The sequence below is a fragment of the Arachis stenosperma genome, chromosome 1 (genome assembly GCF_014773155.1).
Source record: "Arachis stenosperma cultivar V10309 chromosome 1, arast.V10309.gnm1.PFL2, whole genome shotgun sequence".
In the NCBI taxonomy this organism is placed as follows: domain Eukaryota; kingdom Viridiplantae; phylum Streptophyta; class Magnoliopsida; order Fabales; family Fabaceae; genus Arachis; species Arachis stenosperma.
The window spans coordinates 50,737,484-50,754,720 of record NC_080377.1 but is presented as its reverse complement, the minus strand read 5'-3'; the positions used below and the strand labels follow the sequence as shown (position 1 = coordinate 50,754,720).

The 17,237-nt window shown below is 32.6% G+C and overlaps 1 non-coding gene across 1 annotated transcript; it reads left to right on the top strand.

Annotated features, from left to right (window-relative positions):
* Positions 1 to 907: 907 nt before the first annotated feature.
* On the top strand, positions 908 to 1,015 carry LOC130956383 (small nucleolar RNA R71). The gene has a single exon (XR_009077089.1). It is a non-coding gene; the product is annotated as a small nucleolar RNA R71 (small nucleolar RNA).
* The last annotated feature ends 16,222 nt before the right edge of the window (positions 1,016 to 17,237 follow it).

Genomic DNA, 17,237 nt, shown 5'->3' with positions numbered 1-17,237 from the left:
TAGGACTTGAGAAATCAAATTGATTCATCCACTTGACTTTCCTCCATGATTAGAGGTTAACTAAGTGGGAGTAATGAACAATTATCATCACAATTGAGAAAGGTAACTAGGATAGGATTTCTAGTTCTCACATCTTGCCAAGAGCTTTGTTAGATGTTAGCTTATTTTCATTACCATTTACTTTTCATGCTTCCTATCCAAAACCCCAAAACAACTCAAACCAATAACAAGACACTTTATTGTAAATCCTAGGGAGAACGACCCGAGGTCCAATACTTCGGTTTATAAATTTAGGGGTTTGTTACTTGTGACAAACAATCTTTTGTATGAAAGGATTATTGTTTGGTTTAGAAACTATACTTTACAACGAGATTTCATTAGTGAAATTCTAAACCGTCAAAAATCCAATCATCATTCTTCCACCATTATTAAAGCCTTGTTGAGGCTTTTGTTGATCCTTCCATGAGAAATTTGGATGATTTCTCCATGAGGAATTATAGGTGTTTCCATAGGGTTCACCCATGTAATTCACCTCTGCCATTGCAAGGTTCTCAGGATCATAAGTTTCTTCTTCAGAAGATGCCTCTTTAGTACTATTGGATGCATTTTGCCATCCATTCAGACTCTGAGAAATCATGTTGACTTGCTGAGTCAACATTTTATTCTGAGCCAATATGGCATTCAGAGCATCAATTTCAAGAACTCTCTTCCTCTGAGGCGTCCCATTATTCATAGGATTCCTTTCAGAAATGTACATGAACTGGTTATTTGCAACCATGTCAATGAGTTCTTGAGCTTCTGCAGGCGTTTTCTTTAGGTGAATGGATCCACCTGTAGAATGGTTCAGTGACATCTTAGAGAACTCAGATAGACCATCATAAAATATATCCAAAATGGTCCACTCTGAAAGCATGTCAGAAGGACACTTTTTGGTCAACTGCTTGTATCTTTCCCAAGCTTCATAGAGGGATTCACCATCTTTTTGCTTGAAGGTTTGAACATCCACTCTAAGCTTGCTCAGCTTTTGAGGAGGAAAGAACTTGGCCAAGAAGGCCGTGACCAGCTTATCCCAAGAGTCCAGGCTATCTTTAGGTTGTGAGTCCAACCATGTTCTAGCTCTGTCTCTTACAGTAAAAGGGAAAAACATGAGCCTGTAAACTTCAGGATCTACTCCATTAGTCTTAACAGTATCACAGATCTACAAGAACTCAGTTAAAAACTGGTAGGGATCTTCTGATGGAAGTCCATGAAACTTGCAGTTCTGTTGCATTAGAGCAACTAGTTGAGGCTTCAGCTCAAAATTATTTGCTCCAATGGCAGGGATTGAGATGCTTCTTCCATAAAAGTTGGAAGTAGGTGTAGTATAATCACCAAGCATCCTCCTTGCGTTATTGTTGTTGTTATTATTTTCGGCTGCCATCTCCTCTTCTTTTTCGAAAATTTTTGTCAAGTCCTCTCCAAAGGGTTGTGCTTTAGCTTCCCTTAGCTTCCTCCTTAGAGTCCTTTCAGGTTCAGGATCTACTTCAACAAGAATGTTCTTGTCCTTGTTCCTGCTCATATGAAAAATAAGGGAACAAAAAATAATAATAGGGATCTTCTTTACCACAGTAGAGAGATTCCTTTATGTGAGTAGAAGAAAATAAGAAGAAAATCCAAACACAGGTAGAGGGGAGAAGAGGGTTCGAATTTTGAGTAGAAAAGAAGTGTTAGTAAATAAATAAATAAATAGAAGGAGATGAGAGGGAGAGAATTTCAAAAATTATTTTTGAAAAAAGGTTAGTGATTTTCGAAAATTAAGAGAAGAAATAAAATTAAAATTAAAATTTGAAACAATTAATTAATTAAAAGAATTTTGAAAAAAAGGGAGGTGATTTTCAAAAATTAGAGAGAGAAAAGTAGTTAGGTCATTTTGAAAAAGATAAGAAACAAACAAAAAGTCAATTAGTTAGTTGAAAAAGTTTTGAAAATCAATTTTGAAAAGATAAGAAGTTACAAAAGATTTTGAAATCAATTTTGGAAAAAGATATTATTTGAAAAGATATGGTTGAAAAAGATTTTATTTTTAAAATTAAAATTGATTACTTGACTAACAAGAAACTAAAAGATATGATTCTAGAATTTAAAGATTGAACAATTCTTAACAAGAAAGTAACAAACTTCAAATTTTTGAATCAATCACATTAATTGTTAGTAAAGTTTTTGAAATTCATGAAATAAAGATAAGAAAAAGATTTTGAAAATCAATTTAAAAAAATTTCAAAAATAATAAAAGAAAAAGAAAAGATTTAATTTTGAAAAAGATTTTGAAAAGATAAGATTTTTAAAATTGAAATCTTGACTTGATTAACAAGAAACAACTAATTTTAAAAAATTTTTACTAAGTCAACCCAAAGATTTCGAATTTTTTTAGAGAAATAAGGAAAAGATATTTTTTTATTTTTTTGAATTTTTAATGATGAGAGAGAAAAACACAAATATGACCCAAAACATGAAAATTTTGGATCGAAACCAATGATGCATGCAAGAACACTATGAATATCAAGATGAACACCAAGAACACTTTGAAGATCAAGATGAACATCAAGACTTATTTTTGAAAAATTTTCAAGAAAAGAAAAACATGCAAGACACCAAACTTAGAAATTTTCAATGCTTAGACACTATGAATGCAAAAAATGCATATGGAAAACAACAAAAAACACAAAACAAGAAAATTTAAAGATCAAACAAGAAACTTGTCAAGAACACCTTGAAGATCATGAAGAACACAAGCATGAATTTTCGAAAAATGCAAAAGTTTTTAAAACATGCAATTGACACCAAACTTAAAAATTGACTCAAGACTCAAACAAGAAACACAAAATTATTTTTTGATTTTATGATTTTATAATTGTTTTGGATTTTTTAAAAATTAATTGTGGAAAAACAAAAAAGAAGAAAGAAAATTTTTTTGAAAGATTTTTGAAGACTTTTTGAAAAGAAAATTACCTAATCTGAGCAACAAGATGAACCGTTAGTTGTCCAAACTCAAACAATCCTCGGCAACGGCGCCAAAAACTTGGTGCACGAAATTGTGATCATCAACAATGGCGCCAATAGACTTGGAGCTCTCAAACGTGAATCACACTTTGTCACAACTTCGCACAACTAACCAGCAAGTGCACTGGGTCATCCAAGTAATACCTTACGTGAGTAAGGGTCGATCCCACGGAGATTGTTGGTATAAAGCAAGCTATGGTCATCTTGTAAATCTCAGTTAGGAGAATTCAAATGGTTATAATGGTTTTCGAGAATAAGGATAAATAAACAGAAAATAAAGGTAGACATACTTATATAATTCGTTGGTGGGAATTTCAGATAAGTGTATGGGGATGCTTTGTCCCTTCTGAATCTCTGCTTTCCTACTGCCTTCCTCCAATCATTCTTACTCCTTTCCATGGCAAGCTATATGTTGGGTTTCACCGTTGTCAATGGCTAACTCCCGTCCTCTCAGTGAAAATGGTCCAAATGCTCTGTCACAGCACGGCTAATCATCTGTCTGTTCTCGATCATGTCGGAATAGAATCCAGTGATTCTTTTGCGTCTATCACTACGCCCAACACTCGCGAGTTTGAAGCTCGTCATAGTCATTCAATCCTTGAATCCTACTCGGAATACCACAGACAAGGTTTAGACTTTCCAGATTCTCAAGAATGCTGCCAATGGATTTTAGCTTATACCACGAAGATTCTGATTAAGGAATCCAAGAGATACACGCTCGTTCTAAGGTAGAACGGAAGTGGTTTTCAGTCACGCGTTCATAGGTGAGAATGATGATGAGTGTCACGGATCATCACATTTATCATGTTGAAGTGCAACAAATATTTTAGAATAAGAATAAGCTGAATTGAATAGAAGAATAATAGTAATTGCATTAATACTCGAGGAACAGTAGAGCTCCACACCTTAATCTATGGTGTGTAGAAACTCCACCGTTGAAAATACATATGTGATCAAGGTCCAGGCATGGCCGAATGGCCAGCCTCTCTAAATGGCATATGAATTCAAAAATAGGGAAAAAGACCCCTAGTACAATAGTAAAAAGTTCTATTTATACTAAACTAGCTACTAGGGTTTACAGAAATAAGTCTAAGTGCAGAAATCCACTTTCGGGGCCCACTTTGGTGTGTGATTGGGCTGAGCTTTAGCTTTACACGTGCAGAGGCTTCTCTTGGGGTTAAACGCCAATTTGTAACGTTTGTTTGGCGTTTAACTCTGGTTTGTGACGTGTTTCTGGCGTTTTACTCCAAAATGCAGCATAGAACTGGCGTTGAATGCCAGTTTGCATCGTCTAAACTCGCATAAAGTATAAACTATCATATATTTCTGGAAAGCCCTAGATGTCTACTTTCCAACGCAGTTGAGAGCGCACTATTTGGAGTTCTGTAGCTCCAGAAAATTCATTTCGAGTGCAGGGAGGTCAGAATCCAACAACATCAGCAGTCCTTTGTCAGCCTCCTATCAGATTTTTACTCAGGGCCCTCAATTTCAGCTAGAAAATACCTAAAATTATAGAAAAATACACAAACTCATAGTAAAGTCCAGAAATGTGAATTTTGCATAAAAACTAATAAAAACATCCCTAAAAGTAGCTAGGTCCTACTAAAAACTACCTAAAAACAATGCCAAAAAGCGTATAAATTATCCGCTCATCAACTAGGCGGCTTCAGCAGATGATAGATGATGTACGTTAAAGGTGCAACCACCTCACTATTTGGCTCTGCCCATTCATTAAGAAGCAATCGTACATCCATTAAGAGACTAATGAGGGGTTCAGATGTTGTCGTCTCACAAACAGAGCTAACAACACATCGGCCAGGTCGTCGAAGTATACAGGTAGGTCAGCAACTTTCATGCAGACAAAAGCCAGGCTAGTATGCAACTTGTTTCATTTTATTATTAAGTTTGTTTTGTCTTTGAAATATAATATCATTATTACTTGATTTAACATATTGTTTCAATATTTGTAGTCTAAGTCATTGGATCGTGATGCGACGATGGTGGAGACCTTCAAGTATACTCACACCTTGAAGGAGAACAAGGAGAGATTTGATTATCATCAGTCTGCAGATTATTAGTTAAGTAAACATCATATGATATAAAGTTTTCAATTAACTGCAGTCCTAATCATAACATGTGCTACACAGGAGTCCTACATGCAGAGATTGGAGGCCGCAACCCAACAATCTCATCATACTGGAGATGACAGCAACAACTCCGTTACATCAATCATCTATCATGACACTGTTTGGCACGAGACCATATCTGAGCCATACAAGAATTGCATATACAGTCTTGGATCATTCTTCTTCGACAACCTTCACACCTCTACATTGAGACCTTCATCCACCACTGCCACCAACAGGCCCGTCGATCCCAAGGATGGCGTCGATTTTAGGGAGCAGGTGCTGGAGCTCAGTCGGAGCCTTCACTAACAGGGTCAGTAGCTGCAGCAGTTTACGGAGAGGTATTAGGAGATCCTCACATGTGTGTCAGACATATATTTTCTCAAGTTGGAATGGAGGCAGGAGCTGAGCAGCTTCAGCTGATGGAGCAACAAATGGCGATGTACCAAGATCAGATGCATGCCAGTAGCAACGGGAATGTTGGAGGGGCACTGAGATCACTGCCTAGTTTGCCGCCTCAACAAGACTAGAGGAACGATGACGACGACTATCAGGATCTTTAGTGATTAGAGTTTTGTTCTAGATTGTTTCATTATTGTATTATTTATTTGACTTTTTATTTTATTTGTACATTTAATATTTAATATACCATATTTGATTTCTATTATTTAGAATTTGACTACTAATTATGTAAAACATAAATTTAAATAAAAAATAAAAAAAGAATTGAACCACTAATTGTTTTAAAAGAATCCAAAAAATTGAATTTACCGTCGGATTTACTGAAAAAAATCCGATGGTAATTAGACGGGAAAGAAAATAGTGGAGTGCCAAAATTACCTTCCGTTGGTAATTAAATACTTTTTGGGCAAAGAATCTTCCGGTAATTAAATAATTGGTTATATCGTCTGATTGTTTCCAACGAAAAATTCATAAATTCGACAGTACTCAATATTTTTCTTGTAATGTAAAAACTCATGAAAGAGAAATTCCTTCAAGTGTGTAATCTACAAAATTTGTGGATAAAATAATCTGTAGATTTTTATAACTTTCTGTAAAGTATGTTATATCTATTGCTAAGAGGAATACTATTAGTATTTGATACTTTTTTTTATATTTGTATGATTATGATCAAATATTATATTTTGAGTATTTACCCATTTTGGTCTTTAAAGAATTTCGGACCAGACACTTTAGTCCCCAACTAAAATTAATTACTCTATTAGTCCCTAACAATTAATTTCGTCAGTCACTTAGGTCCTTGGCTCCGTCAACTCTAACGGAAGACAAAATGGTCTCTGACAACTCTAACATGGGATAAAATGATTCCTAACAACTCTAATAGGGAACAAAATGATCCCTGACCCCTTTGTTCAAAAATGACACTGTTCTTCCCTAATTTTCATCATATCCCGCATAACCCTAACATTCATACTCTCCTTCTTCACCTTCATAGTCTTATTTTACATCTTTTCCTTCCTTCTCTTCACCTCCAAGGTCAAACCCTGGTGTAACTGTCACGCGTGTCGACATCGCACCTACCTCAACATGTCATGAACCACACACTTCTTAAATCTCTGTGACTGGTATACCTACCTTCTCCGTATTTCACCCACCAAAAGCATCCACTTTCATGTCCTCGATAACAGCATCACCTTCAACCCCGACAATATCCACCACATCCTCAAGACCAAGTTTCACAACTATCCCAAGGGCACACCTTTCTCCACTCTCCGACAAGCAATATAGATTATTGGACATTAGGACATCATGAGAAGATTCTCCTTCGACATCATATGCAAATTCTCATTTGAAATGGACCCCGAGTGCTTCATTCCTTCTTTTCCAGAGTCCAAGTTGGCAGACAGCTTCAACCTCGCATCCAAGCTATCAATACAACGAGCAATATTGTTGTTGCCGTTCATATGAAAGCTGAAGTGATTACTAAATATTGGTTTAGAGAAGAAGCTAAAGGAAGCGAACGGAGTGGTGGACAATGTGGTCATGGAGATGATAGGGCAGAAGAGGAGGGAGATGGCGATGACGACGGGTCTTAACAAATTAGACTTACTATCTAGATTCATGGGATCCATCGAAGACAACAAGTACTTGAGAGACATAGTCATTAGTTTCCTGAGTATGAATTGGTTGAGAACAAGTTTGAGAATTTTTCTTCTTGAGAACATTGAAGTTGCAGAGTGTGCATTGTGTAGCTTGAAGTTACAGTGTTAGACTGTTTGTGTTATGCGAGATATGATGAAAATTGGAAGAGAACAGTGTCGTTTTCGAACAGAGGAGGTTAGGGACCATCTTATCCCCTGTTAGAATTGTCAAGGATTATTTTATCCTCCGCTAGAGTTGACGGAGCAAAGGACCTAAATGACTGATGGAGTTAATTGTTAGGGACCAATCGAGTAATTAATTTTAATTGGGGACTAAAAGATCTGATCAAAAATTCTTTGAGAACCAAAATGGATAAATATTTTTATATTTTATTATAAATTTATACGATGAATTTTGTTCTAAGAATGAATGTTATAAGTACTAAGATACTAATAAATACACATAAAAAATTAAGATGCTAGGACACTAACACTTTTTATTAACACTTTGTTATTAAAAATCATGTTTATTTTTAATAAAGAGAATGTTACTGGTAATGAAAGTAACGAAAGTAGATAACAACATTTTAAAATTTTAAAATTTTAAAAAAATAAATTTGTAATAAAAATCTATATTATTTAAAAATTTGTGTTTCACTAAATAAATAATGATGAATATTTGTCACCATATTTATATTTCCGAAGGATATGTACAATAACTAACAATTTGAGAGTGAAGCACGCAGTTATTTTGGAATACACTAAAAAAAATAGTACTATTTTAAAAGTAGAGACGCTTATAGAATTCAAAATATCAAAAGAAAATTATTACTCTCTTACATATATAGTTGCACATTAGTTGATGTTAGCCTAAAAGTATAACTTTTTAATCAGTATATAAAGGTTAAATTAATATGCTTGTTCATAATTGCTTCTTTGTTTAATTAGATAAACAAAAAGTGTATAGTGCCTTGCTTGCACTATCACATCTAATTAAAATACGAGAAATTGTCATGTTTTTTTGTCTTCATCAATTTGAGTTTATAAATATTTGTATTCTTATTATCAATTATATAGTTTGTATAAAGCTGCTTTATATTGTTAGTTGACAGAAAATGGACCCAATTACTTTTTCAAGAAAACTAATTATCTATTAGTATGTCATAATCAAGGATGATTGTTTCCTTTTTTTATTGTGAATATGTGGCAGGTGTTAGTAAATGGTTGAATGGGAATGAAGAAAGCCCTTGCATGTGTTAGTGGAATATTGAGTGCTGTGACTATGAGAATAAGATGAAGAAAAACAAGATTGGAGAATGTGTCACACTAACACTACTCATCATCATCATAACTGATCGGTGGTGGTGGGTACTTTAATTTCCCAATGTTATGAAGCTCCCTACTTTTTATGTTGTTGGATTTGAAAAGCTGGTCGTTAAGATTTTAAGGCTCATTGTGCTTTAATTTTCTCCCAACAAGAATTTTCATGAGGAAAAGAAGGCGATTGTTGAGGCATATGCTTGGAATTGGGTCTTACCAAATAGGAACAATCAGAATCAAACGTAATCAATATGTTTTACCCTTTTATCTTTCCCTCTCTATATGCTGCTACTCACTTTTATCTTAATGAGATGATTAATTATTACTTTGACCATAGGAGATTAGAATAATTTACCTGACCAAATCTAAGAATGGAACTGAAGAGTCTTTGAGGTTGGATTTGGAGACTGCTGACTTGTGAAAACTTAATTACGCTATGCCATTCACTTTTTCCCCCCTAATTTTACCTTTACCAAACCATCTATCTACCTTACACATTAAGAATCGATGAAATTTTTTTCTTTTTTCTTTTCGTGGGATAATTGAATATTGAAACAATGCTGAGAAAGACTCTCCAAAACGAGAGGAGCTGAAACAATAAGAACAATAATGTCCTCTTCCCCTCTTCCACCAAAGAGTCAGAAAAATTCTAAAAGGTTGTTAAGTTCGATTTGTCATTACATTTTTATTTTTAATAAAAGTAGTAAAGCCAGAAACTATTTTAAGTAAAACATGCACTAGACTAACCATCAAACCAGAGTTCAACTACCAAGTTGCCATTAATTAGTTTTATAACCGGTAAGTTATTGTCTTATAAATAAGTTCTGACTCTATCTTAACATTCTTCTTTCAAATCTTTTACAAGATAAAAGTTAAAAAAAAAAAAGAAGAGGTGATAATTTTTTTGCTAGGCATAAACACTACTACGCTCATCTTCATTAACGATGGTTGTTTCAACTGCACGTCCTAAAACAAAGATTACCGACGGTTTATACATAAACGTCGCTAAAATGGACTAACTCTAATTTTTTTTTCCCGCTAAACTTTGGCACCACTTCAACACCAATTGACGCATACTAATATTCACTACAAGAAAAATAATGAGTACCATCGGATTTAGCGTCGGCTACCGACGAATTTATCGACGGTTTTGATGTGGAATTTGTTTGGTTAAATTGTTACTGTTGGATTTTCGTTTTCGACAGTAAATTCGCCGGTAATACTTGGAGGAAAAACAGGAAAAATAGACGCAAATTTACGTGGGATTTACCTTCAGAACAATCTACCAATAAACTCATTTTAGTGAAACGTTACATTTTGGTGACCCGCAACCAGTTACCGTCGGTAAATCTGACGTTAATGAGCCCTAAAATTCAAAGCGTGAACCATCTCCCCTTTCAATTCAAAATCTCTCTCTCTCTCTCTCTCTCTCTCTCTCTCTCTCTCTCTCTCTCTCTATCTCTAACCTATCTTCTTCCTTTCTCTCTCTAACTGCCTGCTCTCCCCACCGCGTCGTCAGCCCCACTGCCGCCTACCCCTCTTGTTGCCGCCTCCCTCCACTCCTTGTACTGACCCTTCTCCGCGACGTCTCCATTGTAGCCGCCATTGCAAACCCTAGCTTCCATTGCAGCTGCCCTTCTTCTCACCACTGACGTCTCGCCGTTCTTCGCGTTGCCAGCTTCTTCTCCTGGTCCAACACGCTTTGTCATCTGCCATAAGGTCCAGCTTCGTCGTCGTCTGCCAAGTCCAAGTTAATTAATTTTTTTTTGCTTAATTTTTTTTGTTTTTAACCTGTTTTTCATTTAAAAAATGTGATTTGGTTAATTTAGTTTGTAATGTGTTCAGAATGATTTAGCTAAAAACAATTAGTTAATTTTGTGTATTTTTGTGAGCTTTGATCTCTTATGATGCTATGTATGTAATGTAATTGACTAATTGCATAGTTATCCATTTATGATGAGACTTGAATTTGTCAATTTGTTAAATGGGAGATTTAAATTTGTTGATTGGAAAGGTTGCTAATCATTGATTTAGTTATGCTGCTGATTGCTGATTTTGTGTGCGTTTGCTAATTTTGAATTTTTTAAATGGAAAGTTTGTTAATTTATTTTGTTTTTGCTATTTAGTTCTGCTTTATGTTTGTAATTTCATATCTTAAATTTTTCAATGGTTCTAGTTTTATTAATGACTGAATAATATCATAAAAATATATCTATATGAGAAGGATTTGATGAATGACAATAACAAAATATAAGTTAATAATTATTATTTTTTAATTATTTTTTAGTTAAAATGAGAGAAAATTAAATGATAATAGGAAAAAGATTATTTTATATTAAGAAAAAATTAGTATAAGATCCGAGATATAAACAGGCAAATTTGGTTACAATATTAGTATTCATTATTTGGTGTGTGTGTTTTTTTTTTTTTTTTTGGATAAATTGTTTTTGTTATTTGATCTATGAATTATGAAATTAAAATGAAACTTTTTAATTATAATTTCTAGTTGGCCATTAAGAATAAATAGTTGAACTTTCATTTTACATAAATCTAATCTTATACCAATCCAGTTGTATTTTATAGGTCATTACAAGTTTAAATAATAATTTGATAGGCACATCTCTCTGGATTAAATTGCTAAGTTGCATTAGTCCATGATATGATCTCACTCACTAAATTAAATTCATATTTAAAATTTTGCATATTGTTATTGCATTGATTTTATGCATGTCACATCTTATTGTACTTGATTATATTAATTTGACTCTAATTAAGAATAAATAGTTCAATCTATTTCACACTTAAAGTTTTGCATATTACTTTTATATTAGACTTATGCATGTCACATCTTATTGCTTTGGATTTGAATTATGAAGGCTCCTTAAGTAGTTGAGTGTAATTTTTATGAAATTAATTGAGTGTTGATCGATGTTGTGGATTGAGATTGGTTAGATTTGTGGGAATCTTAAAGGTGGATATATGTCCAATTTTAGGGGAGGTTATGTCCAATTTTTTGGAGAGTTTCGTTGAATGATTTGTGTTGTATATATGCTTATTAGTGTTAATAATATATTCTCTTTGCAGACATGACGACAGGTAGCAGAACTAGATCGAGCAGGTCTCGTGGTCATGGTAGAAGGAGGATTTTCACCGAATCTCCAAGGAATGTTCATTCATTGCCCTCTACCCCAATTACCCCATCGACCCCTGTGACATCATAGGCGGGTCCAGCGGACCAGCAGTTCATCATAGTCCCAAACTCGAACTACGTACCTCCTTCTGTTACCCCTCCCCCCAAATCCAGCGATAGAGCCCACGGTGGGTGATTCCTCCAATGTCCCCAGCAGGATGCCCCTCCACCACCGCCCTTCATCCGACAGAGTATTTAGCCCGATGGCATGCAAGTCTGAATATATACTATTTTTAATTTTAAGTTTGTTAATCTTAAATTTATGTGTTTATATGTTTGTTAATCTTATATTTTTTTTCTTTGATAGGTTTGCAGCAAACAACAATGCTTGTATATAGGAGATCTCCGAGATCATTAAGTCAATGTACGACCACCCATGGTTAAGCTACACAAAGATTCCTGTTGAGACCAGAGAACAATGGTTTCAGAAGTGGGCGGTAAGAACCCAATAATGTTGAATTAATTAACTGTATTTGAACTATATTTTATTTTAACTAATGTTGTTGAATCACTTTGTACAGTTGAAATTCATATGGGACACGGAAAATAATATCATGATCAGGAAGATCTACGACCACCGGGCAACTAAACAACTTCAACAAATGATAAGCGACGTTTGTCAAAGGTGCGACCACCTAACGACCTGGATCCATCTATCTATCAAGAAGGAACTAGAGGCCCATTTTAGAAATGATGAGAGATTTAAGTGTCACCATCTGAGAACGTTGCTAATAGGGTTTCGCCGAGGTCGTCGAAGTATACGGGTGGATCGGTGACTTTCATGAAGACGAAGAGCAGACTGGTAAGTAGTTGGGTAATGTTTGTTAGTAGTTACTTGAATTTGTTGTTTATTGATTTATTTTATTAGTTGATTTGAATATATGTATTCTAAGTAGTTGGATCGTGTAGCGACACTAGCAAAGACCTTCAAGTATACCCATACCTTGAAGGCCAATAAGGAGAGATTTACTGATGAGTGGTCTGCGATCCATTATGTGAGTTTCAATTAATTATAAGTTTCAAATTTATTTGGTTTAAAGTCAATTAACTGTTCTCCTAATCACAACATGTGTCACACAGGAGGATTACACGCAGAGATTAGAGGCTACGACCCAGCAATCTCAACCGCCTAGTGGGAATGACGAAGCCGGCTCCGAGACCTCAGTGGTAAATTCTGATAGGGTTTGGCGCAAGACCGCCTGTGAAGCCCGCAAGAATCGCCGCTTCAGATTGGGGTCGTTCTTTGCTAGTGTCTTCCGCTCCTCCATATTGGCGGCTTACTCAGCCTTTGTCTCTGCCACTAGCTCTGCCGATTCCCAAGAAGTTGTCGACTTTAGGGGGATGGTGCAGAAGCTGACACAGGAGCTTCCTCAACAAGCGGAGCAGGCTAAGCAGAGGTACGACAACCTTCTTGCAAGCGTGAGACGAACCGTTACCATCCGTTCGGACTTGATAGAGAAGCTAGAGCAGCTAAATCATTTGCGAGAGCAGATAGAAGTGTACAATCAGCTAAATTTTTCATAAGTATTTACTTTTAAGATTTTAATTATAAATACGTAAATTAATTTTCGTCATTCGAGAGCTAGCAACTAATTCCTAATTTAATGGGAGTTCACGTTTGAGTACAAAACTTTTTGCATACACCATACTTTCAAAGATCAAATCGTTTGAACTATTTCTTATTGATGTTTGATAGTTATAACAATAGTCATTGGAATAACTAAAAGTGTTGAGACTTTGGTGTTGATGCATTGCTATCAAAGACAAATACTCTCATTTGTAGTTACTAGTTAGTTAATTTTTTGTGAATCATATTTCATTATCAGACAAGTAAAGGCTAAGACTAGTTGTTTGCGTGACTTGCGCTATACTTCGCAATACCCAAAATTTCAGCTCCAAATTGAGAGTGGGACCCAAAGTCCTTATAATTCCAAATCCTAACCTCCAAGCTTCTATTTTACTTAGCTATGCTTTTTAGAATATTAGTGTGAAATTGTTATTGTGTCTCTTTCATTCCACTGAAGACACAAGCCATAATAGAGAGTTATTTTGTCCACCAAATTTGAGTGGATGCACGTGTTAAGGTTTGGAATTTTTATAAAGGTTCTGAAAGTTGAAGTTGAAGTTGAAGCTGAAGACAACCTTGATAGTGCAATTTGAACATGATCTCTAATTCGAAGCAAAGCCATGCATGTGTGCTTTCGTTGTTAAAATTAACAAGTTTTAGGCGCACTTTTCTGGAACTCTGCTGAAGGATTATTTCAGTCTTTTATAAGACTAATAAAGTTTAATTTAATGAATTGAATACCTCTAAATTGTGAAAGATGACTAGTATTGGACTTAACTAGAGTGAGAGTAAAATGATATGCAATCCAAGCTAAGTATATAAAAACGATATCAGCTATTAAATATATATTAAAAATAAATTAAATATAAATTATATATTAAAAATTCGTATAAATATATATTAAAATATAAATTATATATTAAAAATAAATTAAATAATACATACACTTATATATAAAAACATAATAATTAATTTGGTTTCATTTTTTTTTTTTGCATAGATAACATTTTTCTATTATACACATTAGAACGAGAATAAACAAGATAATTTGTTTTTTCTAATTCTATCAACTTTTGTTGTTCTAAATATGCATATCTTTTTTATGTTAAAATCAATTATAGAGCCAATTTTGATGCTTTTTTTTAATTTTGATCTTAATTGTATAAAGTGTTTTTAATTTATTTTGGGAAATGGCATTTAAAAAAGAATTTTGGGGGGAATTCTTAAACTTGTCTCATTAATGATCAAATTACAAATTCCCATTTATTCTGTGGTAAGTCTTTCTTAGCTTCCACTCCCGAAACCACCTGTAGTTTTGTTTTTTACTCGGTCCTTACTCCTTACAGCTTCTACATTAAACCATCCTCCATGTTAAGCCACTGGTTCCTTGCCAATCCCAATGAATATGATTTTCAATAGAACTTGATTTTGTAAAATGGATTAGCTAAGTTTAGGTGTTAAATGCAGAAAATTTGTATTGAAAAATTAAAAATATATAAAAAAATAGGATTTTTTTTAATAGGTGTTCTAAAACTACTAGTCAAAGATATAATAATAAGAAAAGTTTTATAGAAAATACAAAATAAATATTAATATTGTATGTTTTAATTCAATGAAAAAAATTACTTTCTCAATCAATATTTTCAGAGCACTCTTGAACTAAATCATATAAGAAATTAAATTTTTAGATAATCTTGGATAATAATTTTAAGTCACTTATTAATAATTTTTTTTTAAATTATACTCAACCAAATTTTTTACATAACTAAGTCTAATCAAATAATGATATATACGTACTTTTTTCTTTTTTACATTGTTTTCTTTCTTTCTTTTTTTTTTTCTCCTCCTCTCATTCTTTCTTTTTTTTCTCATTTGATTTTTCTCTTCTTCTTTTTTTTCTTTCTGCTCCTCTTCCTCCTTCATCATATCCATCATTATCATCGACATCATTTTCTCCTTTTAATATTTTTTATTTTTATTTATCTTCTTTATTTGTTTATTTTTCTTTTATTTTATGAAGGAGAAAAATAAAAAAATACAAAAATTAATGATAAAAAATATACCAAAATTATTTATATAAAATACAAAAATACAATAAAAATTACACTGAAATTTGTTATATAAAATATTAAAATTTTATCATGATAAACACAGAATTTAAATTGATCTTACCATATATATTGCGAAAAATAGTTTGTTGTTTCACACTTAGGAATATACAATTCAATTTTAAAATAAATTTATTTAAATAAAATCTTCCTTTTTTAAAATAAAACATAGAAAGATACAGCAAAAAATTGTATAATAATAAAACATGAAAAAGAAGAAGAACATGTTGAGAGAAAAAAAATATGAAAAAAAGGAATAGAAGAAGAAGATAAGTTGGGAGAAATTTTGATGCTATTTTTAAAAAATTTTGTTGTTATTTTTTTCTGATAACTTCTAATTAGTTAAGAAATTTTATGCGTCATTGTTAAAAAATTTCAATGTCAAAATTTAGAAATATTCTATATCAAGCTTAAAAACTTTCCGTGCTATTTTTTTAATTAATTATGCATAATTCAAAAATTTTCTCTTCTTTTTCTTCATCATCCTCATCATCGTCTTCTTTCTCTTCTTCACCTTCTCATTCTTATTTCACTTTTTCATAATTTTTCTTATTTTTAACCTCTTGAAAAAAATAAAAATAGAAAAAAGACAAAAAAATTAAACAAATAAAAAAAATAAAAAATGTTACAATAATATCAGGAGTCGGAAAAAAATATAAAAAAATTACAAGAACAATAATAATAAAAAAATGACAAAAATAAAAAAATACGCCAAAATAATAGAATACAAAAAATGCGCGTAATTTACACACATTTTATATGATTGATTTTTGTTGAGTTTAAACTAATTTAATTGATAAAAATATTTAAACAAGTAGCGAAAATCCTAAAATTAATACTCAACTCTCTAATAAAAAAAAAACCATCACATCTACGAATTATTTTGATTGAAACTAGTTATGCAAAATCAAGTATATAAAATAGTATTTTCTAGCAGGAAACAATAATTTTATATTTTTGATGAAGCATAATCATAGTTCAATCATCTAGTAAAAATATAAGTGATATAACGTTTTTTAATTGATAAAAACTTATTTAAATATAAAAAAATGGAGTCTATACTATAATAACTATTATTATGATGACTATTATTATAATGACTAAATAGTTATATAATTTTGTCAAAACTTAAAAAATGTTATTAAAATTATTAAGGTCATATATTTTATTTTTTAAATTAAAAAATATTTTTAAATATTTAAAATTATGAATTTAATTTTAATAATATTTTTAAATATCAAAATTATATAATTACTGTAACCATAATAATAATGATAATTATTATAGTATAATAGCACTCATTTATTAGTTGAATCATACTATTTTACTATAAAACAATATAATTTTAAATCCATTTTAGTATACATACGAACCATGTTACCTCAAATTTCAAAATCACTTTGGGAATGAATTGAATTGGATGGAACATGTCCTTCTCAAGGCCAAGCCAAGTTAAATGGTATTTGATCAATTTAGTACTTGTAACACCCTAATATTCAAATCCTTATGCTCGAGTCATAAGTCAGTGATATTACGGTGGTACGACTCTCAGGTGGATTTTTAATATATAAATATAGGTAATTTTGAAAGGAGTATTAATCGAGAAGCCTGAAAGGAGTAGAAATAAAATCGCGAAGACGTATCACTCACGTTTCGACAACGAAAAGTTAAACCGCGGAGTCGAAAGCGATATACGGGCAAGGCATAAAAGAGATTAAGAGATAGATAACAGATAGATATATATATAACATAAGTAAATAGCCACTAGTCGCGACCCGCGAAGTT